Source organism: Prionailurus bengalensis, chromosome B3 (genome assembly GCF_016509475.1).
Source record: "Prionailurus bengalensis isolate Pbe53 chromosome B3, Fcat_Pben_1.1_paternal_pri, whole genome shotgun sequence".
Classification (NCBI taxonomy): Eukaryota; Metazoa; Chordata; class Mammalia; order Carnivora; family Felidae; genus Prionailurus; species Prionailurus bengalensis.
In genome coordinates, this window is record NC_057355.1 from 4,976,964 (window position 1) to 5,002,183 (window position 25,220).

At 46.4% G+C, this 25,220-nt stretch overlaps 1 long non-coding RNA gene across 1 annotated transcript; it reads left to right on the forward strand.

The window, feature by feature from the left end:
• The first annotated feature begins 90 nt into the window (after positions 1-90).
• LOC122468222 lies at positions 91-24,401 on the forward strand. The gene is made up of 5 exons (XR_006293162.1): positions 91-567; positions 3,209-3,383; positions 6,048-6,188; positions 16,646-16,770; positions 23,590-24,401. It is a non-coding gene; the product is annotated as an uncharacterized LOC122468222 (long non-coding RNA).
• The last annotated feature ends 819 nt before the right edge of the window (positions 24,402-25,220 follow it).

The window sequence follows — 25,220 nt, forward strand, 5'->3', positions numbered from 1 at the left end:
GCGGCGCGGGCCCGACGGCGGCTGCGGGGCGGGCGGGGCGGGGGCGGCGCCAAGCGGGGCCGGACCCCCGACCCCGCGCGCCCAGGCCGGGCCCCCCCGCCCAGCCGAGCACCGGGGAGGCCGCTCCCCGCGCCCTGGGCCTCTCGGCCTCCGCCGCGCCTCCCGGGCGGGGGCCTTGGGCAGGCGCCGCCGTCTCCCGCTAGAGGGACCCGGGCTGCCTCCGCGGCCGTGTCGCCCCAGCGGACGGCGAGCGCCTCCGGAGCCGGGACGGCGTCCTCGTCACTTGGGTCTGGCACGGAGTGGGGCCTAGCGAGGGGCTGCACATGGAGGGACGCCGCGGTGGCGCGGGCCAGGCGCTCAGCGGGTGCGCCCCAAGGGTCTGCGGGCCGCGGGGACTTGCTGGCGGGCCTGGAGGCGGGGGGGGGGGGGGGGGGGGGCAGGCTGACGCGTCGCCTCTGGGAGAACCGGGAGACCCGCGGCGAGCAGAGTTGAGGACCGGCCAGCGGGGCGTCCCGGGGCTAGACCTGGGAGATGTCCGAGTGACTGGGGGAGCCCCGGTCGTGCAAGGTGAGAACTCAGAGAAGCGGGCGGAAGGCCAGGCGGGTGACCGGCGGGACCTTCCCAGAGCCCAGCGCACCTGGGAACAGGCGGCGTTGAGGTGGCAGCTGGGTCAGGGTGCCTCCGACCGCGGACACCCACTGCTGAGCACGGAGACATTCCTTCTGAAGAACCAGGAAAGAGGTGCCAGTTTGCGAGAGGGGCGGAACTAACTTCCAGCCAGGGCCCGCTGTGCGCCAGGCACCGAGCTGAGCGCTCGGATAAGGAGTGCGCGGCGGCGAAGCGGCCAAGGCAGTAAAGAGTGATCTTTCCAGACGCTTGGCAGTGAGCCGGAGAGGCCTGTAGTTCAAGAGGTAGTAAGAGTAACGGAGACAGGTGATTTCTTTCTCTTTCCCCCACCCCAGCCCCCTCACCCAGCATGAGGTGGAGCTCTCAAAAGAGCTGGGGGGGGGGGGGGGATAAGAGATGGGGTAATTAACGGCGCAAGATCTCAGAAAAGGAAAATGAGGAAGAGGTGGTGGAGAGGGAGGAAGAAATCAGAGAAGGGACACACCTCTTCCTACAAGACTTCAAGGATGCATGCATAAACAGAAATATTTTGAGATGGGGAGGAGGCCTACTGAGCCCTGCATGTTTCCATGCATCAGCTGCCTAGATGACCCTAAAGTCATCCATAGGCCTTCTGAGGTTACTGCCCTTTCAGACTTCAGCGCAACTGGCTCAGATCCCTATTCCTCTTAAAGTGGGAAACCCTGCCTACCTGCCAACATTTCCAATTCTCCTAATTATCCTATTGCTCCAATTATTTCTCCTAATTTACAGTTCTCGTAATTATCCTATTGGCCCCAATTTTCTATTCCCGGTATTCCACTGCGCGCTTTTAGGAAATTTGTCACTATAGCCTGGATACCACCCCATCTATATTCCCCCCAAATATAGCACCATATGTGAAAACAAAGCACCCAGTGTTATATGACTGTTAAATAAATTATGGTTTATTTGTAACCATTAAAAATCATGTTGAAGAAAAAGATCGATGGTACGGAAAATATCAGCAATTGAAAAGCACATCATAAGATAATACTAGCTTGTAATATATACACATACTATGCATATCACGTATAGATATCATGCTAGATTAAAAAAATGGGATTTTATTTTCTGTGATGTCTTCTTTTTCTTGTTTTTACAGTACATTACTATTTCTCTTTAAATCAGGAAAAATGATATTTTAAAGCATTTTTAAGAAAGTTTTTTTTTTTTTTTTTAAGATCTTTGCGGAGTTGAAAAGAGTTATTAGGAATCAAGAAAGGAAGGGAACCTGGCTGGCTCAATCGGTAGAGTATGTGACTATCCATCTGAGGGTCATGAGTTCAAGCCCTACCTTGGGCATAGAGCCTACTTTAAAAAAAAAAAAAATGAAAAGAGGAATCAAGGAGATTGGAAAGGGATCTTTGAAGGATGGAAGGGACTTAGGTCAGCACAGATGGGCTAGTTGAGGAGGCTGCCTTAGGCAGGAGGGACACAAAGTGAGAACTGGAGGGAATAGTCCAGTAACAGTAGCAGGTCAGTTTCGTTGAAGCATAGGATTCAAGGGAGAGAAAAGTAGGAGACCCAGTCTGGAAAAATAAGATGGGACCATAGTCCTAAATGCCAAGCTGAACCCTTTGTGATTTGTGGCTGGCAAGAACCACTGGCCCTTGAGCTGTGCAGGTGATAAACGTCAAAGTAAATTTTCCTGTAACCTCTTACTTAATGAGGTTCTGGATCTCAGCCCTTCTATCGTAATGATAGTTGGACATGTGATTGACTCAGAGCAGTGAGGCAGGGGCAACCGTACTTTGCATTCCAGCCGCTTACAGAATGAGAATTGGCCCTTGCTTCTCTGCCTGTTAATCACTACAATTTTTATTCACACGGCACCAGATTTTCAGAGAGAACAGATTGGCAAAGAGCGAAGCTGAAAGGAAGAAATGTGCACCTTAAACCAGAGCTTTTAAAAAAAAAAAAAAAGTTTTTTAGAACTTTCTGTGAGTTCCACAGATAAATGAGATCACACAGTATTTATCTTTTTCTCTGACTTATTTCACTTAGCATAATGCCCTCAAGGTCCATCCATGTTGTCACAAATGACAGTATTTCCTTCTCATATTGCTGAATAATGTTCTTTGCCAACGTTTTTGACTCTGACCTTCTATACGAAATATATTGCACATCTCAACCCAGAATATACACACACACGTACACACCTCCGAGAAGTTTCATGAAGTATTACTGTTACTTTATGCACCGCTGGCTGAGACTTTCAACTTCATGATTTTTATTTCTTTTGAAATACCGGTCAGAACCTACTACATTGATTTTATAACCCACTATAGGGTTACAAAATGCTTCAAAGGATGTTGAAAAGAGGCTAGACTATTCCCTGCTATGTTTGCAGTTCTCATTTAACTAGCCATACAGACTGTGACCTTAAGTTTGCCATGTTTACATGTCCCAGAAATCAACAGGACAGGTGAGACTCTCGGGATGTGGTGGGGGTCGGGATAGGATTGGCACAAGCCATGTTTGTATTCCTCTTCCCGTCTTAGCAAATATTTCCTGACACCAGCATCTCTCAGCAGCTGTAAATGTGTTCTTCTTTGTCTAGCTTGAGATACAGATTGAACTTCAGACAAGGCCGGACTACCCTGTAAATGAGAGACAACTTTTCCTCTGAATGAACAGAATCACAGACTACAATGAAAGGGGGAAAAAAATGTATCTTGACTGTGACAGTCCATAGAAGCTGTCTTACTCACCACTGTTGGAATATCATAGAGACAGTAAGTAACACCCCTTTCTTCAAAGTCCAGAACCAATGAGGAGATGAAAATAACTCCATCACCAACAGAGCTGAACTGAAGAATGTGGCTTAGCTGATGACCCGTAGGCTTTTTAAGATTCCCTGAATTAAAATTCTCTCCCCCAAAACTCCAACCTTCACCTTGAGGGGCCCTAGCCACTTTAACTGTGTCTGCTTAGAGAAGATTGCACTCTCTGAGGGCAGGCAGATCCAAATTCACCAATTAGGTAAGTCGCTCCTCGTGGAAGACCCAGGATACATTCTCTCCTACCTGACCTATGAAAACAAACAAGCAAACAAAGTTGGGGAATAAGGATTTATCCCTGCCCAAACAAACTGGATCTGACTCATTAGTTTGGCAGTTGAATGGGAAAGTGTATTAACGCAGCGAATTATAAATTTTTTTTTTCAACGTTTATTTATTTTTGGGACAGAGAGAGACAGAGCATGAACGGGGGAGGGGCAGAGAGAGAAGGAGACACAGAATCGGAAACAGGCTCCAGGCTCCGAGCCATCAGCCCAGAGCCTGACGCGGGGCTCGAACTCACGGACTGAGAGATCGTGACCTGGCTGAAGTCGGACGCTTAACCGACTGTGCCACCCAGGCGCCCCCGCAGCGAATTATAAAAAATGGCAAATACATGCCTTAACATTTCATTTTCACTTAAAACCTATAAGGGACACCCATTTGCCAATCTTTTGATGCGAGCCAAACCTTTTCTTTGAGGAACAGTGCTGATTACAGTTTTCTTGAGCCCTATCTCACATAAAACCTATCTGTGGTATATTTTCTGTGCTTTCCAATTTGTTTCTTTAAAGTTGACTAAGGACTTGGGACGCCTGGGTGCCTCGATCTGTTAAGCGTCTGACTTCTGCTCAGGTCATGATCTCACAGTTCATGGGTTTGAGCCCTGCCTTGGGCTCTGTACGGACAGCTCAGAATCTGGAGCCTGCTTCAGATTCTGTCCCTCCCCTGCCTCTCTCTCTCTCTTTCTCTCTCTCTCTCTCTCTCTCTCTCTCTCTCTCTCTCTCTCTCTCCTCTCAAAAATAGATAAACATTAAGAAATAATTTAAAGTTGCCTAAGGACTTAAAATATCTTGAAAAGCAATATAAGTGGAGGCTTCTTCTTTTAAAAAAAAAAAATCCTTTGTAATTGTCTCACCCACACCTGGTTTGACAGTTTTCAACTGGTCATTAGCTAAACCTTCAACTGACATTTCATAGAAACAACTCTTTCTCTTTATACACATGCTTCATCAGTTTGTGTAACTTAAATTAGTTACACTCTGGCATACAGTTGTCATAAGCAAGTTTGGGACCAAACACAACAGACTCCCGTTAGGCGTCTAACTCAACTAGTAGGAAGAAGTGTGTTGGAATTCCACAGATGAACTCATTAATCCAAAGCGTTCAGCAGGTCACAGGTAGTAGTCATTATGTTTAATCAGAGGGAATGGAACGTGTTGATTCCAGAGAGTCCATTAAGAGAGCCATTAATGCTCATAGACCAGTATGACCGACTCTGTCTGCGTATATCTTAACATTCTTCTTCCGTCATGGATCCATTTTATAATCCCCTCAAAATCACTGTCCCTCCACTCCCATTTGGCTAAACACGGCTTTAAATGGTTTAAGGTTGGAATGGCTATCAAAGAAATTCAAATGGTAACATCACATACTGCATTAGCAAAATATATGTATCTTAAAACACTTTCCAGTGCTAATAAGATGGTGTGATTGTATTCAGAAAAAGCTGTTGCAATGTGAATTGGTATAATCCTTTTAAGAAGCAGTTGACGCTACTTCTGAAGCGCCTTAAAAGAGATATGGCTCCCTTTTGATTCATCAATACCACTCCTAGAAACTTTTCCTTGGGAAGTAATCCTCCCCCAAAGAGAATGTCCACATTCACAATATGTGCTACTGCCTTTTTGTGATAGTGAAAGTTGAAGTGATTTACAGTGTGTAACATTGTGTAACTTACCACTGAGTAAGCAGAAAGGGGTAACTTGGAAAACGCTTAATGACATATTATTTGGAAAAAAGATACAATTTGTTCTACCACGCTAAGAACCTGAAACGGAATTGTATACTTTAACCGGGTGAATTCTGTGAATCATATCTCAACTTTTTAAAAAAAAAATACAAGGGGCGCCTGGGTGGCGCAGTCGGTTAAGCGTCCGACTTCAGCCAGGTCACGATCTCGCGGTCTGTGAGTTCGAGCCCCACGTCGGGCTCTGGGCTGATGGCTCGGAGCCTGGAGCCTGTTTCCGATTCTGTGTCTCCCTCTCTCTCTGCCCCTCCCCCGTTCATGCTCTGTCTCTCTCTGTCCCAAAAATAAATAAACGTTGAAAAAAAAAATTTAAAAAAAAATACAATTCTGTATTTTTGCTTTTGTATCAGCCAAGATCAGCAGGAAACAGATGGCCTACCCTGAAATGTGTAACTGAAGAGAGTTAATGAAGGGACAGTGTGCAAAGATGTGGGCACGTTTGAGGGAAGCCAACAAGGGGTAATGAAGCACCCCAGGGCTAGCAAAGAGAGGAAACCCAGGGCTAAGTGAGAACAATAGCTGATGGAAAGGGAAGGCCACTAGGAACGTACAGGAATACAGCCCTACCCCTGTCTCTCTCTTGCCCTCAGATCTCCTGTGCTGCCTCCCACTGGCTGAACCCAAGAGGAAGCCTAAGCGCAAGTGAGCCCTGATGATGTTGTCCTTCAAGGCCAGCCTCCGGAAAATGATGGAGGGTAGATCTGGAAGGACAGAGGCACAATATCTAGCAGGTATGTGATCCTATAACAACATAAGAACTGTCTAAGCATATGGCCAAGGGTCTTAAGGGAACCCAGAAAACCAAGGATTCCAGAGATAAAAAGTGAAGGTAGCTAGAGAGCAGGGAGGGTAGGTGGAGGGAAGAGGAAAGGTTGTTAACTGAGGCTGAGACAAGGATGAGAGGCAGAAGCAGGCACATCTTTTTATTTTTATTTTTTTTGCCAAATACTTAGCTGGAGACTGAGCTCTGGAAGAGATTAAAAGGAGAGACAGGAGCTAAATTAGACTAGAGTGCTGGAAATTCTTCCCCTATTGGCTATTACTCTGTATTTCTCCTTCCTAGCTAAACTCCATGCCTTCAACAAATAATTGTTTAGTACCCATCATGTGCCGGGAACTGTTAGGCCCTGGGGATTGAGGAGGGAACAAAATTAACATCCTTGCTCTCCTGCAGTTTACATCCTGGTGGGGAGGAAAACAGACCATAGATAAGTAAATATGTCACGAGTGTAAGTGTCATAAAGAAAAACATGGGAGGGGCGCCTGGGTGGCGCAGTCGGTTAAGCGTCCGACTTCAGCCAGGTCACGATCTCGCGGTCCGTGAGTTCGAGCCCCACGTCAGGCTCTGGGCTGATGGCTCGGAGCCTGGAGCCTGTTTCCGATTCTGTGTCTCCCTCTCTCTCTGCCCCTCCCCCGTTCATGCTCTGTCTCTCTCTGTCCCAAAAATAAATAAAAGTTGAAAAAAAAAAATTTAAAAAAAAAAAAAAGAAAAAGAAAAACATGGGAGAGCAGGGAAATAAAATTCTGCCCATTCCATATCTGAAAAACCTCTTGGTTTAGACCACACACGCCCCTCCACACACACCAGAGCTCCTGAGTTTATTAAGCCGTGCACATCTCTCACCTGGACAAAGATCCTGACACCTTCCTGCCCCCAGCACCTTCCAAGCAGTCCTCCACTGCGCCGTGAGAATCTTCCTGAAATGAATCACGTCAGTATCCCGCTTAAAACCCTCCAAGGCTCCTGTTTGCTTACAATGTGGAAAACCATCTCACCTCCTTAGGACGACGGACCTTTCTGAACCTTCTCGGTCCTTCACGCGCCTCTCCCTCTCCCGCTGTCCTTTTCTACCCACACTAATTGTCTGTAGTTTACTGGCCACGCCACACTGTCTCTCATTCCCACGTCTTTGTTCATGCTGCTCTTTCCGCTCACAGTGCCCTGCCATGCCCTCCACCTTCTCCCAAATTTGGCAACCCTGTCCTGATTCTTTTAACCCCATTGGCTGTCACGTCTTTGGTCAAACTTCCCTGCCCTTCCCAGGTGTGAGGGAGCATCTCCTAGCTCCCTCCTTCCTGTTATCAGTGTATCTTATAGGTACCTATGAATATATTTATTATACCATATAATCTTATTTCCTAGACTTCAAGATGCTTTGGTTTAAATATAATCCATGGGTCGAACCCCTTCATTGGTTCATGCCTGACCCTCTTTTGTTACTGATCATCCACTGTAAAAGTTAGAATTGACAACTTACACATATCCCCCCCCCCAAGCCCAACGGTTAATCTTGTGTTTATTATTTTCTTGCTCCTAAAAATAGTTTTATCTAGAAAATAAATATATTATCAAAAATTAATTTTAAAAATTACCCTGACGCTGATATCATGTCTATGTGAAATCTAAAAAACAATAGATGAACAGGGGCGCCTGGGTGCCTCAGTTGGTTAAGCATCCAACTTCGGCTCAGGTCGTGATCTCACAGTTTGCGAGTTCAAGCCCCATGTCGGGCTCTGTGCTGACGGCTCAGAGCCTGGCGCCTGCTTCAGATTCTGTGTCTCACCCTCTCTCTACCCCTCCCCTGCTCATGCTCTGTGTCTCTGTGTCTCTCAAGAATAAATAAATGTTTAAAAAATTTATTTAAAAAAATAGATGAACAAACAAAAAGCAGAAACAGACCCCTAAATATAGAGAAGGAACCAGTGGTTGTCAGTAGGGCGGGGGGAGGAAGATGGGCAAAATAGATGAAGGGGAGAGAGAGGGCCAGGCTTTCAGCTGCGGGATGAATAAGTCATGGGGATGAAAGGGACATAGTCAATGGCATTGTAATAGCCTTGTGTGGTGACAGATGGTAGCTACATATTTGTGCCGAGTGGAGTGAAGTATAGAGCTGTTGAATCACTATGTTGTCCACCTGAAATTAATTTAACACGGTGCACCAGCTACACTTCAGTTTTAAAAATCACCCCAGCTTTATAAAAATTTAAAGTTAAAAAGTCTTGCTTTGGGGCGCCTGGGTGGCTCAGTCGGTTAGGCGGCCGACTTCGGCTCAGGTCATGATCTCACGGTCTGTGAGTTCGAGCCCCATGTCGAGCTCTGTGCTGACAGGTCAGAGCCTGGAGCCTGTTTCGGATTCTGTGTCTCCCTCTCTCTGACCCTCCCCCGTTCATGCTCTGTCTCTCTCTGTCTCAAAAATAAATAAACGTTAAAAAAAAAAAAAAAGTCTTGCTTTTTACAAAGGTTGAAGGGCGCCTGGATGGCTCAGTCAGTTAAGCATCCAACTTCGGCTCAGGTCATGATCTTATGGCTCTTGCGTTCCAGCCCCTTCTCGGGCTCCCTCTTGTCAACACGGAGCCTGCTTCGGATCCTCTGTCTCCCCCTCTCTCTTTCAAAACTAAATAAACATTAAAAACATTTTTTAAAGTTGAGATTGAATGTGTTTATATATACTTAACAGCTATATATATTTTCTCTTGTGAAATATCTGTTCGTATCTTTCTGTCCATTTTCTTTTTTTTTTTGTCCTTTTCTCATTAACTTTCCGGATTTCCTGATGTGTTCTTTTAATAATCCTTTGCAGTTTCTTTCCCCCTTAGAATTCAAGTACACAGAACAAGTTTAATTTCTAGAAATTTATGTCTATATATTTACATAAACACTTAAGTATATATTTTTGTGTATGCAAACCTGCATGCATATTCCCAAAACATGTATTTTAGTTATTTTCTTTACTTTTTTTAATTTAAAAAAAATTTTTTTTTCAACGTTTATTAATTTTTGGGACAGAGAGAGACAGAGCATGAACGGGGGAGGGGCAGAGAGAGAGGGAGACAGAATCGGAAACAGGCTCAAGGCTCTGAGCCATCAGCCCAGAGCCCGACGCGGGGCTCGAACTCACGGACCGCGAGATCGTGACCTGGCTGAAGTTGGACGCTTAACCGACTGCGCCACCCAGGCGCCCCTACTTTTTTTAATTTTTAAAAATGTTTATTTATTTTGAGAGAGAGACAGAGACAGAGCACAAGCGGGGGAGGGGCAGAGAGAGGGGGAGACACAGAATCCGAAGCAGGCCCCAGGCTCCAAGCTGTCAGCACAGAGCCCCATGTGGTGCTTGAACCCACAAACCCTGAGATCATGACCTGAGCCACCCTGGTGCCCCTAGTTGGTTTCTTCATTAAAGAGCATTGTGCCCTACATAATATCCTGGGACTTCTTTTTCACTTTCCGTGTTATTTTGTTAAGATTTATCTGGGCCTGCTGCATGTAACCGAGTTTATTTGCATTGTGGCCGCTGTAGATTGTTCTGGAGTGTGAATATACTAGTATGACTTTGCCTCTCGATGCAGAGGCTCTTGGCACCCTGTGTTCTTCCCCTTGGCCCGTCTCAGGTCTTAGGCAAAACATGTGGTGGCCAGTTTCGTGAGCTCCCAACACTGACAATTCCCGATGCGAGCGGTAGGCCTTGGGCGTCTCCAGTTTCTGCTTCAGGCCCTTCTGTGCCACAAGAGCCTTCTCGGCAGCCCGGCAGGCACAGCCTGAAAGTGAGGAGAGCTAACCCTCGACCAAAGGGGGATGTGAGCCAAGAGATAAATGCCCCAGGCTCCCATCCTTCGGATGAACAATTCTGGGAGGCATTCTGTACACCTCTCAGAGGCGTCCGTGGAATCTCATGCCCCGTGTCAGCCTCCCTTCCTGCTCTGCCTCACCCTTCTCTCCTTCCCTCCCGAGGCCCGAGATCACTTCCCAGATAAGCAACCTGCACCCGAGTCCTCGACCCCATCTTTGCTTTTGAGGAACTCAAGCTAATACAACCGATGCTCTGATCGTGGACGTTCGCGTCGTCGCAGGTTTTTGCTTTCGCAAAAGTGCTGCCAAGAAGATGTGTGTAAAACCCACGGGTGCACAAGTGCAGGAACTTCTCTTGTGTATTTATGTAAAGTAGAAATGCTGGGTCAAAGGCTAAAGTCAACTTTCGACTCTGTAGTTTCAATTCCAAACTGTTTACCAAAGTGCTTTTTACCGATTCACAGTTTCGGCGTCATCTATGGCAGCCCATTGTTCCCCCACATCCTCGCCAACACTTGGGATTGTCAGATTTCTGAATCTTCACCACCCAAGTGGATATCAAGTGCAATCGCATTGCGGTCTCAATTTTTACTTCTCGACGATTCATGAGGTTGAACCTGTCTTCATATATTTATTGACCATAAATGTTTCATCTTCCGGGAAATGTCTATTGTGCCCACTTTTCTACTGGTTGATTGTCCCTTCCTCCTTAATTTGACTAATTCTTTTTTTGTTTTGTTTGTTTTTATCTGCTGACGTAATCTCTACCCCCAACGTGGGACTCGAACTCACAATCCTGAGATCAAGAGCCACACGTGCCACAGGCTGAGCCAGCCAGGTGCCCCTAATTTTACTAATTCTTGGACAGTTACAGTCCCCCCCTTGGCACTGAGGTGCTCCCAATTGAATTAATCATAGTCTTTACCTGATAAGACCTTTTTCCTGGTTACAAAATTAAGGCATGCTTGTTGGAAAAGAAACATGTAAAGAATACAGACACGTTGAGCTTAGAGAAAGTCTGCTTTGTATTGGCTCCACCCCACCTCTAAGTGGGAATAACTCCCACAAATGTGTCATCCCTTATTTTGGGGACTTTGTTTTCACATATGTCTCCCAAACTAGACAGTTTCCCACAAGTAAGGACTCTGTTGTAGTCATCGCTGTATTCTCAGCCCCAGGCAAAGTCCTGGCTTAGATCAGGAATGTAACACATCCTTGTCGGAGGAGCTGCCGAAAGGTGTGTCCGGACAGAAGTTTTAAAGGTACAAGACTTCAGCTTGGCTGGACAGATGATTCAAGTCGGAGAAAAATGGAAGGGAGGTACTAGTAAAATGTCCTGGGGTTTGATTACTTAAAGTCTCAGCCGTTGGGCCGAAGTGTTTGATTCTTATCTTGGAGGCAGCCAGCTGAGGAAGCACCCAAGGCTTCTTCAGGTGCAGGGAAGTTATTTGTTCTTATGTTTTTATCAGCAGCAGAATTAAAACATTGACAATTGAGTCATCTAACGGCAGTGCACCAGACATAAGGGAGGAGTTTGGGGAAAATAAAACCAAAGACAGAGAAATGAATGAATCAAGAAGTTATGAACTTTTTTTGGGGGGGGGGAGGACAAAGATTCCTATGAAAAATTCACGAAAACTACACCTTCTTTCAGAAAAATAGACATAGACCTCAGCCCCTGCCCTTTAAAAAAAAAATAAGAGGGGCGCCTGGGTGGCTCGGTCGGTTAAGCATCCGATTTCGGCTCAGGTCATGATCTCACGGCCCGTGGGTTCGAGCCCCGCGTTGGGCTCTGTGCTGACAGCTCAGAGCCTGGAGCCTGTTTCGGATTCTGTGTCTCCCTCCCTCTGTGACCCTCCCCCGTTCATGCTCTGTCTCTCTCTGTCTCAAAAATAAATAAACGTCAAAAAAAATTTTTTTTAAATAAGATTTTATTTTTAAGTAATCTCCACATCCAATGTGGGGCTTGAACTCACATCCCCAAGATCAAAAGTCGCACGCTTCACCAACTGAGCCAGCCAGGTGCCCCTGGCCCCTGCACTTGATAAGAACCTTTAATCAGTGGGTGATTTTTTTTTTTAATGTTTATTTATTTTTGAGGGGGGAGGGGCCAAGGAGTGGGGAGAGAGAATCTGAAGCGGGTTCCACGATGATAGCACCGAGCCCGAAGCGGGACTGGAACTCACGAACTGTGATACCGTGACCTGAGCTGAAGTCGGATGCTTCACTGATGGACCCACCCAGGCGCCCGATGATTAGTTGGTTATTCTCAGAGCGAGAGATTAAGAACCTGAACCATGGCGACAGTATGTGTCCATTCATTCAAACATGGTGGTCCGTCTCCTACTATATGCGAGGCACCGTAGTGTGCTGGGCACACGCACCATCCAGTTTGAGGCATGGAGTAGCGTGGCATGGGGGTCAGCAGCACAGACTCTGAGCCCCGCTGGCTGGTTTCAAACCCCTGCCCGGTGACCTTGGCTAATTTGCTAAATCCACCTGCACCCTGCAGGTGTTTCACAGAGATGGTACTATCTTCACCCTCATCATTAAGAGAATCCTACATCCCAATAAAACACTTAGAATTCAAGGCATGGAGGGAGCCCTCGGCAGAGCCTTAAGGCAGAAACCGGAGCGGAGAGCAAAAGGAGGAAGCACAGAGCATGGGCTCGAATTCAAGATCTTTGGCCAAAATGGAGGAAGGAAGAGAAAGCAGTAACTAGAGGGGGAAGTGAGGGCAAGGAAGATTTTTTTTTTTTTTTTAAGATGGGTGAGATCCTAAATGCTGCCAGGAGGAAATAGTGGAGTGGGAGAGGCTGAAGCCAAATCACTGATAATCTGTTCTTTCCCCTAAAGGTGCCCAGGTGGCAGAGAGGAAGGTTCCAGGGCAGAGGTGGAGGGTCTGGCTTTAGCTGGGAAGCCACTTCCGCTCATATGCTGGAGGGGAGGAGTTTACTGCGGTGTGGCTGCAGGTGCAGGCTCGGCCTGGGAGGAGGAGTGTCACCATACCACCTGTGGTGGAGGGGAGGGGAGGGGAGAAGGGGCTGGCGGGAGGTCTGAGGACAGAGGACAAGTCGTGACTTTATTTTAAAGAGGGGACAGGCAGTGAGCAGAGCAGGTGACAAGATTGCCAGAGATCATTCAGGGCTTATGACTTTATAGGGATTCTGATCTGCCTGGTTGGGAAACTTCGGGAGGTCATCAGAGCTCCCGGGGCAAGAAATGCATCTAAAGAAGGGGCGGCGAGGGGCGCCTGGGTGGCTCGGTCGGTTAAGCGTCCGACTTGGGCTCAGGTCACGATCTCACAGCTCATGAGTTCAAGCCCCACATCAGGCTCAGCGCTGACAGCTGAGAGCTTGGAGCCTGCTTTGGATTCTGCGTCCCCCTTTCTCTTTCTGCCCCTCCCTCGTTCATGCTCTGTCTCTCAAAAACAAACATTAAAAAAAATATTAGAAAGAAGGGGCGGTGGGTGCTGAGTGAAGTCAGGAAGAACGGGACGGACAGGCGACCGCTGGATTTGCCAACCGACCGGTCGCTGCTCAAGCAGTGTCTTGAGGGTCACTATAGCGTCAGAGCACATGACACATGACAGAGAAGAAAAGAAAGAAGAGCAAGGCAGTAAACTACCCGCGATCCAAGAACTGACGCTGAAATGAAGGGGAAAGTAAGACATTAACCAGAGAAAGAGTCAAATGAGGCATATTTTTCTTTCTAAAAGTCAGGAAAGGTACACATGTTATATACATATATATATGTATTGTATATACATATACATATATATAATTTTTTAAGACAGCTATTGTAGGTGCTGGCAGGAGAGGGAGGAACAAGGTCCCAGGTCCCAGAGGTATGATCAAGCATAATATGTTAATAAACAGCTCCTCTGGGCCAGGTGTTTTTTGTAAGACCATGTTACCCACCGCCCCCCCCCCATACAGAGGCTCAGAGAAGTTAAAGGCTCCCCTTGGATCGGGGAGAAACAGAGTCTCGAAGTTATTCACCCCCAATCACACTGCTAGCGTGTGACAGAGCCAGGATTTAAACCCAGGTCATATGACTCCAAAGTGCCAACGCTTACTGACCCTACACCACAGACAGGAAGAAAAGCTGAGACTCCTGAAGAGGAGGAGTTATTTCTGCCAGCGCCGAGGAAAGGAAAAGACTTGGAAGAGAGGTGTGTGCTTGAGATTTGTGTTTATTTAGAATTCTTCTCCTTCCCACTCACATGGAGAAGCATAGAAGCATATGGACTTTTAAAGTTGGCACGATTGAAAAAGCCTCGCTTTATACATAGAGGAAAACTTGAGCCAGAGAACTGAGCCGACCTTTCTGTAGCGAGAGAATTCGTTGGCTGTGGCCAAGAAAGTTACAGTTGAAGACCCAGGACAGTTGTGTGACCAACTGATTCACCCAACCCTCTACCTAGGTGGTTGCTTCGTGGAAGAAGCGATCCTCCCTTAATTTGGGAGAACGGAGGGGAAACAGTTTGCATATGCTGACAGGCTGTTTATTACAGTTACCGACTTGAGGCATTTTGTGGTGTCTTTTTCATCTATCAATATTTTCTGATAGGTGATTTCAAAGTAACTGCCTAAAGGACAGACCTCGTTTCTTTTTGCCGAACTTCCACACGCGGGGAACACGGAGAAAACCAAAAACAAACCAGAGCCCAGAGGGAAGTGTGTAGAGTTATGTTCAGGTCGCAAGTCAGGGCCAGAGACAGAAACTGAGAGCTGTGGTAAGTATCTGGGCAAACAGGACCCAAGGTCAGGACACAGGGAGCAGACCCTGCTGCCTCACCACAGTGCTAGCCCCAGAGGTCACACCAAAGGCAGTGGAGAAAACGCCAGGGTTCAAAGGCATCTAGCAAACCAGGAAAGCACTGAAAAAAACAGCTCTGAGCAGAAAGGAGGTAGCCGCCCGACCCCGCTTGCAAACTAACCTCTATATGCCCACAAATGCAATTTAACGAAAAAGGTTTTTTTAATGTTTATTTTTGAGACAGAGACAGAGAGAGAGAGCATGAGTGGGAGAGGGTAGAGAAAGAGGGAAACAAGCTCCAGGCTGAAGCAGGCTCCAGGCTCCGAGCCATCAGCACAGAGCCCGACACGGGGCTCGAACCCACAGACTGTGAGATCACGACCTGAGCCCAAGTCGGACGCTTAACCTACTGAGCTACCCAGGCACCCCCACAAATGCAATTTTAAATCATCTAGAAGCCCTATTAAAACCAGTGAAAAGAAACAAGTGAAATCAAATTTAATATATTTTCTTTAACTTAACATATCAGAATTACTATTGTTTCAACTCGTAATCAATATGACCAATAGTTTAAATTCCTTTTGTCATGCTAACTCCTCAAGATCCAGAATGTGCCTTGTACTAGTACATCTCAATCCAAACTAGCCCCCCTTTGAGTGCTCAGTGACCCACGTGGCTACTGGCCTTTGTGTCAATGAACACAGGGTTAGAGAAAACCGTACTTAACATTCTGGCATTGACATATTTTGCCTATATCGTGGTTTGTTTTTTTTTTTTTTAACCTTTCTTTCCTTTAAAACATGTAGAATTGGGGAAGGGCTGGGTTTTTTCTAAGTCAATATAATTTGAGAGATAGAGAACATGCACAAGCTGGGGAGGGGCAGAGAGCGAGAGGGAGAGAGCGAGAATCCCAAGTAGGCTCTGCACCATTGGCAAGGAGCTAGATGTAGGGCTTAAACTCACGAACCGTAAGGCTGTGACCAGAGCTGAAGTTAGATGCTTAGCCATGTAACCGACTGAGCCACCCAGGCCCCCCAGGGCTGGATTTTTAAGGAAGTGGGAGAAAACTTAGATCCTGAGAGTCTCTAGTTTGAAAATTTTTTTTAATGTTTATTTTTGAGAGAGAGCATGCGTGAGCAGGGGAGAGACAGAGAAGGAGGGAGTCACAGAATCCGAAGCAGGCTCCAGGCTCTGAGCTGTCAGCACAAAGCTGGACACGGGGCTCAAGCTCACGAACCATGAGATGGTGACCTGAGCTGAAGTCAGAAGCTTAACCGCCACCCAGGCGCCCCTCTAGTTTGAAATTTTAAATGTTTCCATTATGGCTCTCCTAATCCATTTCCATCCTATCCTTGAGAGATGACTTCTTTTTTTTTAAGCCCCATGGTGCAGTGAACTCCTCAGAAAGATAAAAAGACAGGAAATGTCATGCAGGTGGATACCTGCTACCAAGCATTCATTCCTTCTGTTCATTCACTAGTTCACATTCGTTCTTAACAGTTACTACACATCAACTATAGGTCAGGGACTGTGCCCGGGGTTAGTCTTCCAGGCATAGCCCCTGGCTTGTGAGAGAGACAGTTTAGCAGAAAACCCAGAGAAAACATTACAGTAAAAAGTACTAAGTGTTGGGGCTCCTGGGTGGCTCAGTGGGTTAAGCATCCGACTTCGGCTCAGGTCACGATCTCGTGGTCTGTGAGTTCGAGCCCCGCGTCGGGCTCTGTGCCGACAGCTCGGAGCCTGGAGCCTGCTTCGGATTCTGTGTCTCCCTTTCTCTCTGCCCCTCCCCCACTCACGCTCTGTCTGTCTGTGTCTCAAAAATAAAGAAACATTAAAAAAAAAATTTTTTTTTTGACGTAGTGAGCACTGTGATAGGGGAAGGATGAGGAGCTGAGTGGCCGCCTGGGAGAATAATGGACTCCGTCTCCGGAGATAAGGGAAGGCTTCAGGGGTGGAGGAAGGAAGGAAGATTGAAGGAGCAACAGGTAAGCAACAGGGAGAAGGGAGGGCTGAAAAATGCTCGGGACTGAAAGAGCAGCTGTAGGGAAGGCCCAGAGGCCTTCTGTGGAACCGAACGCGGTTCCCTGTGGCTGGGGCCTCTGGGGTGAGAGGGGACACTGGCATCAGGCATTACTCCTCGGGGCTGTGCGGTTAATGGTGGGAGCTACGAGGCAGGATGTTGACCAATTGGGAATAGGCCGGCCCAAGACAGGAAGTACTCCTCCCTGAAAATATTCCTTCACCAGTTCAGTTCAAGTTCACTGGTTACACACTCAAATGGGTTAATGAGCTATTCTTTCTTTCTTCTTCTTCTTTTTTTTTTTTTTACTCTTTGTTTTTTCAATTCCAGTATAGTTAACATACAGTGTGATATTAATTTCAGGTGTGCAATAGAGTGATTCAATACTTTCATCCATCACTCAGTGCTCACCATGATACGTGTACTCTTTTTTTTCTTTTAAGTTTATTTATTTACTCAGAGAGAGAGCGAACAGGGTAAGGGCAGAGAGAGGGAGAGAGAGAATCGCAAGCAGACTCCACATGGACAGTGTGGAGCCAAATGCGAGGCTTGAACTCACGAACTGTGAGATTACAATCTGAGCCAAAACCCAGAGTTGAACGCTTAACCAACTGAGCCATCTAAGCACCCCTCTTTTTTTTTAATGTTTATTTATTTTGAGAGAGAGAGAGAAGGAGGGGGGAGGAGCAGAGAGAGAGAGAGAAAGAGAATCTTAAGCAGGCTCTGTGCTGACAGTGCAGAGCCCGACACAGGACTCGATCTCACAAACCATGAGATCATGACCTGAACAGAAATCAAGAGTTGGATACCTAACTGAGCCACACGATACACGTACTCTTAATCTCCTTAACTATTTCCCCCACCCCTGCCACCCCCCTCCCCTCTGGTGACCACCCGTTTATTCTCTACAGTGAAGAGTCTGTTTTCTGGTGAGCTGTTCTTTATAAAAGCAAGAGTCTCTCGTACAGCGATTACTCTCTTTTCAGATTATGTCAGGCTATGAAGACTTCTTCTTGATTCAGAAACCTGAACACAGTTGAAGTTCCATGTAATAGAAGTCATATAAAAGTGCATATAAAATACAGGCGTGGAACAATGAACGGGTGTTAGCTCTGCCCCGGGGAGGTCTGGCTAAGCTTCCCACAACAGATGACACTTAAACAGGGTCTGGAAGAAGAAGAAGCATAGTCAGGCCTGCAAATGGACTGACATTCTGATAATGACAACAGTATTTACTAAGTGTCAGGAACTATTCTTGTGGTTTACGTTCTAAGCTTACTCTACCTCCAAAATAATAATAATATAATAATAATAATAATAATAATAATAATAATAAAACACTAGATACCACCATCCCTGTTTACAGGTGAAGAAACTGAGGCACAGAGACGTAAAGACCCTCTAACGTGACTTGTCCAGAGTCACACAGTTTGGAAGGGGTATAGCGTGGCTCCAGAGTTTACCTCATTAACCAACCCCCCCCCCCCATCGTATTTGAACATGCCTGGATTATAGGGTGAGGGATTAGCAAGGAACGTCAGATCAAACCGGTGAGGGAAGCAGTGGGCGCATCAGGCAGTTTCAGCAGCAGCCCCTTGAAGACAGGTTACATAGCAGCCTTTAGGTAAATGGTTTGTTTTTTTTTTTTATGACTTGAGTGCATATATAAATGATTGCTAATGATCATATTTTTGAATGTGGTTGCATTAAGAAAACATTATATCCAAATTCAGATTTACACAAACCACATTTCCAGTGGTGAATCACTGCCTCAACAGATTCCCATAGGATCCTTTAAAACATCAAGAGGATGTAGGCAGGCCGGATCGAAGGATGCAGAGTGGGTCCCGCAGGACCAGCCAAGAGGGTCTCTGGCTTTGTGGAGGATAGAAAACAAACACAGGCCGGGAGGAAGTAAGAGCAGAGTTTACTGAATAGCATAAATGACAGAGTATAGCAGACGAAGGTCTGGGAGAGGCAGGAAGGAAAGGAGAGGGAGTCTCTTCCTCGCTTGGGTTTAGGGGTTTAGATTGGAAAGGGGTCCGGGGCACATGTTCCTTCAGGAATCCAGGGAAGGGACCACTCGAAGCCAAGTTCAGGTGGACAATAGGTGTTATTTCATAAATAACTGGAGGTAGGGGGTGTGGATGCCACCATCGGCTGAGGTTTGTTCGAAGCTAATGTCCTGGAACGTGTTTGGGATCCAGTCTTTTAGATGTTATCAGGCGTTTGGGGGCCTAGGACAAAACTCAGAAAATGATTAACTTTCTTGCTTCCCTCTCCGAGCGGGAACACAGCTTCTTTGGTTGATTCGGACGCAAGGTGAGATATAGAACATGAATAAATAGGGGCTAGCAGAAAAACAGCAGAGGGAGAGCCTTTCTAAACATGGAGTCCCTCTGGTTTCCCCATGATTAACTGTAAAAATGCAGAAGCTCAAAAGGCAGCTCATCAGCGAGGGAGGAGGTGTGAGCCCTCCTTAGAGGAGAGGGGCTCAGGTCGTCCCCACACTCTCAAATCTTCACCCACAGGACCTCCACAGTCACAACACACGCTCTCCTGTCTGAGAACCAATAGAACAAACAGCAAGCTCCCTTTCCTCGTTAAGCCAGGGCACAATGGCCAAACAGGAAACTGGTGTCCCCCCACCCCCGCCCCCACAGCATATACACGTCTACCAACTCAGAAGGCTGGCATTTCCTTCTCCCAGCTGCCCCAGCAGCTGTCCAGGACTTTTTAAAGAGAGCTCTCCAAAAGCCTCCCAGGGAGATGTGACTGACTCTAGTAATCTCTCTGCATAGAAGGCACCTTTAATTCGGGGGCATGAGATTTCTTCCCAACAGCCCATGTTGCCCAGAACCGCTGCATCTTTTAAAACCAGGCTTTCTGATGTCCAGAGCCACCAAGCAGAAAGTCTCCTCTCTTTAGCCCCTGACTTGACCTAGAAGAGGCTGGCTGGGTGTGTCCTTCCAGCAAACCCAGAGAGATCCTTTCGGGAGGTGGCACCAGGGAAGAGCCAGGCCACACCGAAAAGTGTGGCCTGTGCACTGGTTTGTCTAGATACTCCCAGACCACTTCCTATCCTGACAGGGCTATACAGGAACCTTCTCCTTCCACCCACCATTTCCTTCATTGGGAAGGTCGAGGAGAAACTGGTAAGATCATGGTTATTTTGGGTGGTGGCCTCGGAGGGGGGCTCAATCAGTTGAGCGTCCGACCTCGGCTCAGGTCACGATCTCACGGTTTGTGGGCCGGAGCCCCACGTCGGGCTCTGTGCTGACAGCTCGGAGCCTGGAGCCTGCTTCGGATTCTGTGTCTCCTGCTCTCTCTGCCCCTCCCCCATTCATGCTGTCTCTCTCTCTCTCTCTCTCTCAAAAATAAATACACATTAAAAAAAGAGAGAGAGTTAACTTGGGGCACATGGCTGGCTCAGATGGAAGACCATGAGACTCTTGATCTCAGGGTTGTGAGTTCGAGCCCCACTTTTGGTACAGAGATTACTTAAATAAATACAAATAAACTTAAAACAAAACAAAAAAAAGACTTAACTCATTGGCCCAAATCACACAGCTAGTGAGTGGTTGATCTGTGATTTAAAGCCAAGTGGGTCTAACTCAACTTCTATAAGAAGATGTTTCCTTCAGGCAGGCCAGCAGGCTATATATGAAAGAAAATACTGGCCATGCCCTTGTGATTGATGGGGTCTAAAAGACTTTTATGTTGGGAAGACGTGCAGCCCAGTGAGGAGCGAACATAGCATGTCAGAGTCCCTCATTTGGAAAATTTAATGCCTTAGGCTTTATGTCTTCATCTCCTCTGGAATCATCTGTCCTAAATATCTGAATCATTTTCATAAGACACACTGTTTCCACTGTAACACTGCAGGGAAACTCCATGAAGCATTTCCATACCCACTCAGTTTATATTATTCTGTCTAGGTCCTGTTCCTCCTTACCGCATTCTTTTCATCCCAATTACTTGTTGCTCAGTCTGTCTGAGCAACAGACTCAAGACCGTAAGCTCCCAGGAAGAAAGCACCCCACACCTAACCCCATTTCTGGTTTGTGCTGGACATTATGTTTCCCCTTCCACGTGTGATGCCGGCCCAACTGTGGCCCAGTTGGAAGTCTCCTTTGACCAAAGCAGTGTCTAAAAGATCCTTTCTCCTCTCTGACTTTCTATAGAATGTATAGGCTGACCGTTATGCCTTAACTTTTTGTTTCCTTTCTTTTTTTTTAAATCTTTATTTATTTTTGAGAGAGAGAGAGAGAGAGAGAAAGAGAGAGAGAATGCACACAAACAGGGAAGGGGCAAAAAGACAGGCAGAAAGACACAGAATCCTAAGCAGGCTCCAGGCTCTGAGATGTCAGCACAGAGCCCGACATGGGGCTCGGACCCACGACCCGTGAGATCATGACCTGAGCCAAAGTCAAACGCTTAACAGACTGAGCCACCCAGGGGCCCCTTGTTTCCTTTCTTAAAGATACCTTTTATTTTTACCTTTTTTTTTTTCCTGCTGCAAATGATACTGAAAGTTCTTCAAGGACTAGGACTATGTCTTCTGCTTTTCACTTTCATAAACCCTCTCTCAGCCTTGACCACACGTTGTGAGCCAACATCTCCATCTATCTGAGGGAAGGTGATCTTATCCTTAGAGTCTGGCTTGATCCACCTGTCTCTGGGTGAGCTGAGCCTCCCGGGCCTTAACATCTCCATTCATCATTTGACAATTCTTTTGTGTGTTTATTTCGCGTAATATTCTGGGGGTAAAAAGATAGGTTAGAAGACCCTTGCCCCCAGGAAACTCAGAGTCTGGTGAGAGCGACAGGTACATAATTAGATGGTGAGTATGCAGGTAGAAGTGCCATGAAGGCTTCCGGGAGGACATGATGTACGAGCTCAACTTGAAAGGCGAGGAGGAATAAGAAGTGTTGGGTGAGATAGAAGACTTTTCAGGCGGAGGAAGCCGAGGACACAAAAGCAAGAGTATGCAGCATTCGGGGAAGTGCATACTCTCAATTGTGAGGAGAGTGAGACCAGAGGGAAAGGTAGGCAGGGGCCAGAACACAAAGTGCCCTTTGTAGCATGCTAAGGAATTTGACCATATCCTGAAAGTCAGGAAGATCCACCGAAAGGTTTTATGTGAGGAAGTAACATCATCAAACTTACGGTTTGAATAAAGGACCCTGGCCGCAGTGTGGAGAAGAGATTGGAGTGAGGCAAGACAGGGGGGCAAGACTTCAGGCTGAAAGACTGGTTAGGGGTTCATCGCAACCGTCAGGACGAGTAGAATGAACCAAGGTAGTGACAGTGGAGTTGGAGAAAGTGGATGAATAAGAGAGATATTCAGAAAGTAGAATAACAAGATTGGTGACTAACTGGATTTGGCAAGTGAGTGAGAAGGAAGAATCAAGGATGACAATTCGATTTCTTACTTTTGTGATTGGGTGGTGCCCAAGAACAGGTCTTTTTTTTGAGAGAGAGAGAGAGACAGAGAGCACGAGCGAGGGAGGGGCAGAGAGAGAGAGAGAGAGAGAGAGAGAGACAGAATCTGCAGCACGCTTCAGGCTCTGAGCTGTCAGCACAGAGCCCGACGTGGGGCTCGAATTATAAACTGCGAGATCATGACCTGAGCCGAAGCCGGACGCTTAACCGCCTGAGCCACCCAGGTGCCCCAAGAACAGGTCTTTTGTGGGAGAGTAGTGAGGATGGGAAGATGTGACATTTGGCACACAGTGAGTTTGAAGTGTATGTTGGACACCCAAGCGCAGATGTCCAGAAGCAGTTGACATAAAAAGTTGACATCCAGGAGGAGATCAGAGCTATGGATATTGGAGACGTGAATGCATAGAGAAGGTAACTGGAGTCATGAGAACAGATAAAATCACCCAGAGGCATCGTAGGCTGAGAAGTGGTGCAGAATTTCACCGTCAAAGGAGTAAGCTAAAGAGTCCATGAAGGAGACTGAGAACAACAAGCCAGAGGGGCAGGAGGCAAACTGAAAGGGGGACCCAACAGGCCGAAAGGCATCTTAAAAGGTTCTTTTATGGCGTTCAGTCACAGGATGGGGGCAGAAACCAGGTTTCAGTGAATTGAAGAAGAATATACATGATGAAAGGATATGCGTATCTTTTGAAATTCATCAAGCTGTATGCATACTGTTTCACGTTTTACTATAGATAAGTTATACCTCCATAAAGCATTCGGCCTAAAAGTCTTTTAAGATATATGTGAACATGATCATATACTAGGAAAATAGAAAGTTAAGGGGAAGAAATTGAGGGAGAGAAGGAGTGATTAAGGGGGACAAGTTTTGAGGAGGTGGAAGAGATAAACTCTGGCCGGTGGAAAGATTAGCTTTAGACAGGAGGAGGGATGCCTCTTTCACTGACAGAGAAAAGAGGAGGAAGGGGTGTTTACGGAAGCAGAGAAGTTGGATAGGGAGTATGTTAGGAAGTCGGGTTTCTCTGTAATACTTTCTTTTCTGCATGAAACTGGACTCCAGATGTGATGGTTTAAAAAATATGCCCACAAATTCTTTGATACTCTTCCCTTCAAAAGTAGAACTTAATTCCCCTTCCTTTGGGTCTGTATTGGACTCACTGAATAGGGAAGAAATGATGCTATGTCACTTCAGAGATTAGGCTACAAAAAACACTATGACTTTTGTCGTGATAGAGCAACCAACCATCCTGCTTTACCTGGGACCAAAGATGCAGGAATTTCAATGCAAAATCAGGATGCGTTGGTGATCCTGGTCTTGAGCCGGTTCTTTCTCTCTTAGATCATTCGCTCTGATGGAAGCCAGCTGCCATGTTGCAAGCTGCCCTAAAGAGAGGTCCCCATGGCAAGAAGCTGAGGGAGATCTCGAGTCAACAGCCAGCTAGGAACTGGGGCTTCAATCCAATAACCCAAGAACAATTGAGACCTACCAACAGCCACAGGAGTGGAGCTTGGAAGCAGAACGTTCTTCAGTTAAGCCTTCAGATGAGACTGCAGTCCCTCTGGACGGTTTGACTATAACTTCATGAGAGACTTTGAGTCCAAACCACCCAACCATGATGGCCCCAAATTTCTGACCCATAGAAATTGTGAGATATTTGTTGTAATTTTGTTTTTTTTTTAATTTTTTTTAACGTTTATTTATTTTTGAGACAGAGAGAGACAGAGCATGAACGGGGGAGGGTCAGAGAGAGGGAGACACAGAATCTGAAACAGGCTCCAGGCTCTGAGCTGTCAGCACAGAGCCCGACGCAGGGCTCGAACTCACGGACCGCGAGATCATGACCTGAGCCGAAGTCGGACGCTTAACCGACTGAGCCACCCAAGCGCCCCTGTTGTGTTAATTTTCTAAGTTTGGGGGGTAATTTGTTAGGCAGAAATAGACAACTAATTCATCAGATCACTGAAAATGAGGGGGAAATAATGAGAAAGGTTTCCAGGCCCTAGCATGGTTGGATGACTTTCTCCAGCAGCCCTCGACAACTCCACACAATGTGCTCATCCACTTTCTATACCATCGATATTATGCAATGTCCAACAGTATCTTTTTCCCCCAATGATATCTTTTGATAAAGGAATTTTGCCAAAAGCTTATTTAGCTTTCTTACCAAGCAAATTTATCATTATTAACATTATGACTGACTGTAAAAGCTTCTTAGCCAGAATGTGACTGTTTTGGCTTTAAAAAATACAACCTTAAAGGATGCCTTTATAGTTTTGACCACTTCTCCTTATGTTTAGGGGTAAATGTTATCAATGTCATTAGGAAGCACTATTCTGTGAGCTCTTCTTCCAGAAAAATTTGTTTTGATTATCAGATTGGCCACTGAGGTTTTCTTAACAATGGCACTACAGGGCACCTGGGTGGCTCAGTTGGTTGAGCTGCCGACTTCAGCTCAGGTCATGATCTCATAGCTCGTGGGTTCGAGCCCTGCCTCGGGCTCTGTGCTGACAGCTCAGAACCTGGAGCCTGCTTCGGGTTCTTTGTCTCCCTCTCTCTCTGCCCCTGTCCTGCTCATGCTCTGTCTCTGTCTCTCTGTCTCTCAAAAATAAATAAACATTAAGAAAAAATTTTTTTAAATAAGTAAGTAAATATTTAAAAAAAATTTTTTTTAATGGCACTATGACTTCATTGGCTTTGTGCCACTATTTGACCAAGGCTTATAGCATAATATACTGGGAACCAGGGCAAAATAGATTACCAGTTTAATAAAACATATGTCTTAGAGGTTTATCATATTTCTTATTAGCAATTTTCCCATTCAGCTGCTCATCATAATTCATCATGTTTGTGGATTACCCAATCCCAGCATAGACAGAGTCACGCTGTGTATTTATTTGCACTGGATTCCTGGTTAATGTTTCACTTACAACATTCTTTTCCCCCCCTGAGTTTAAAAGTATTCAGCATAC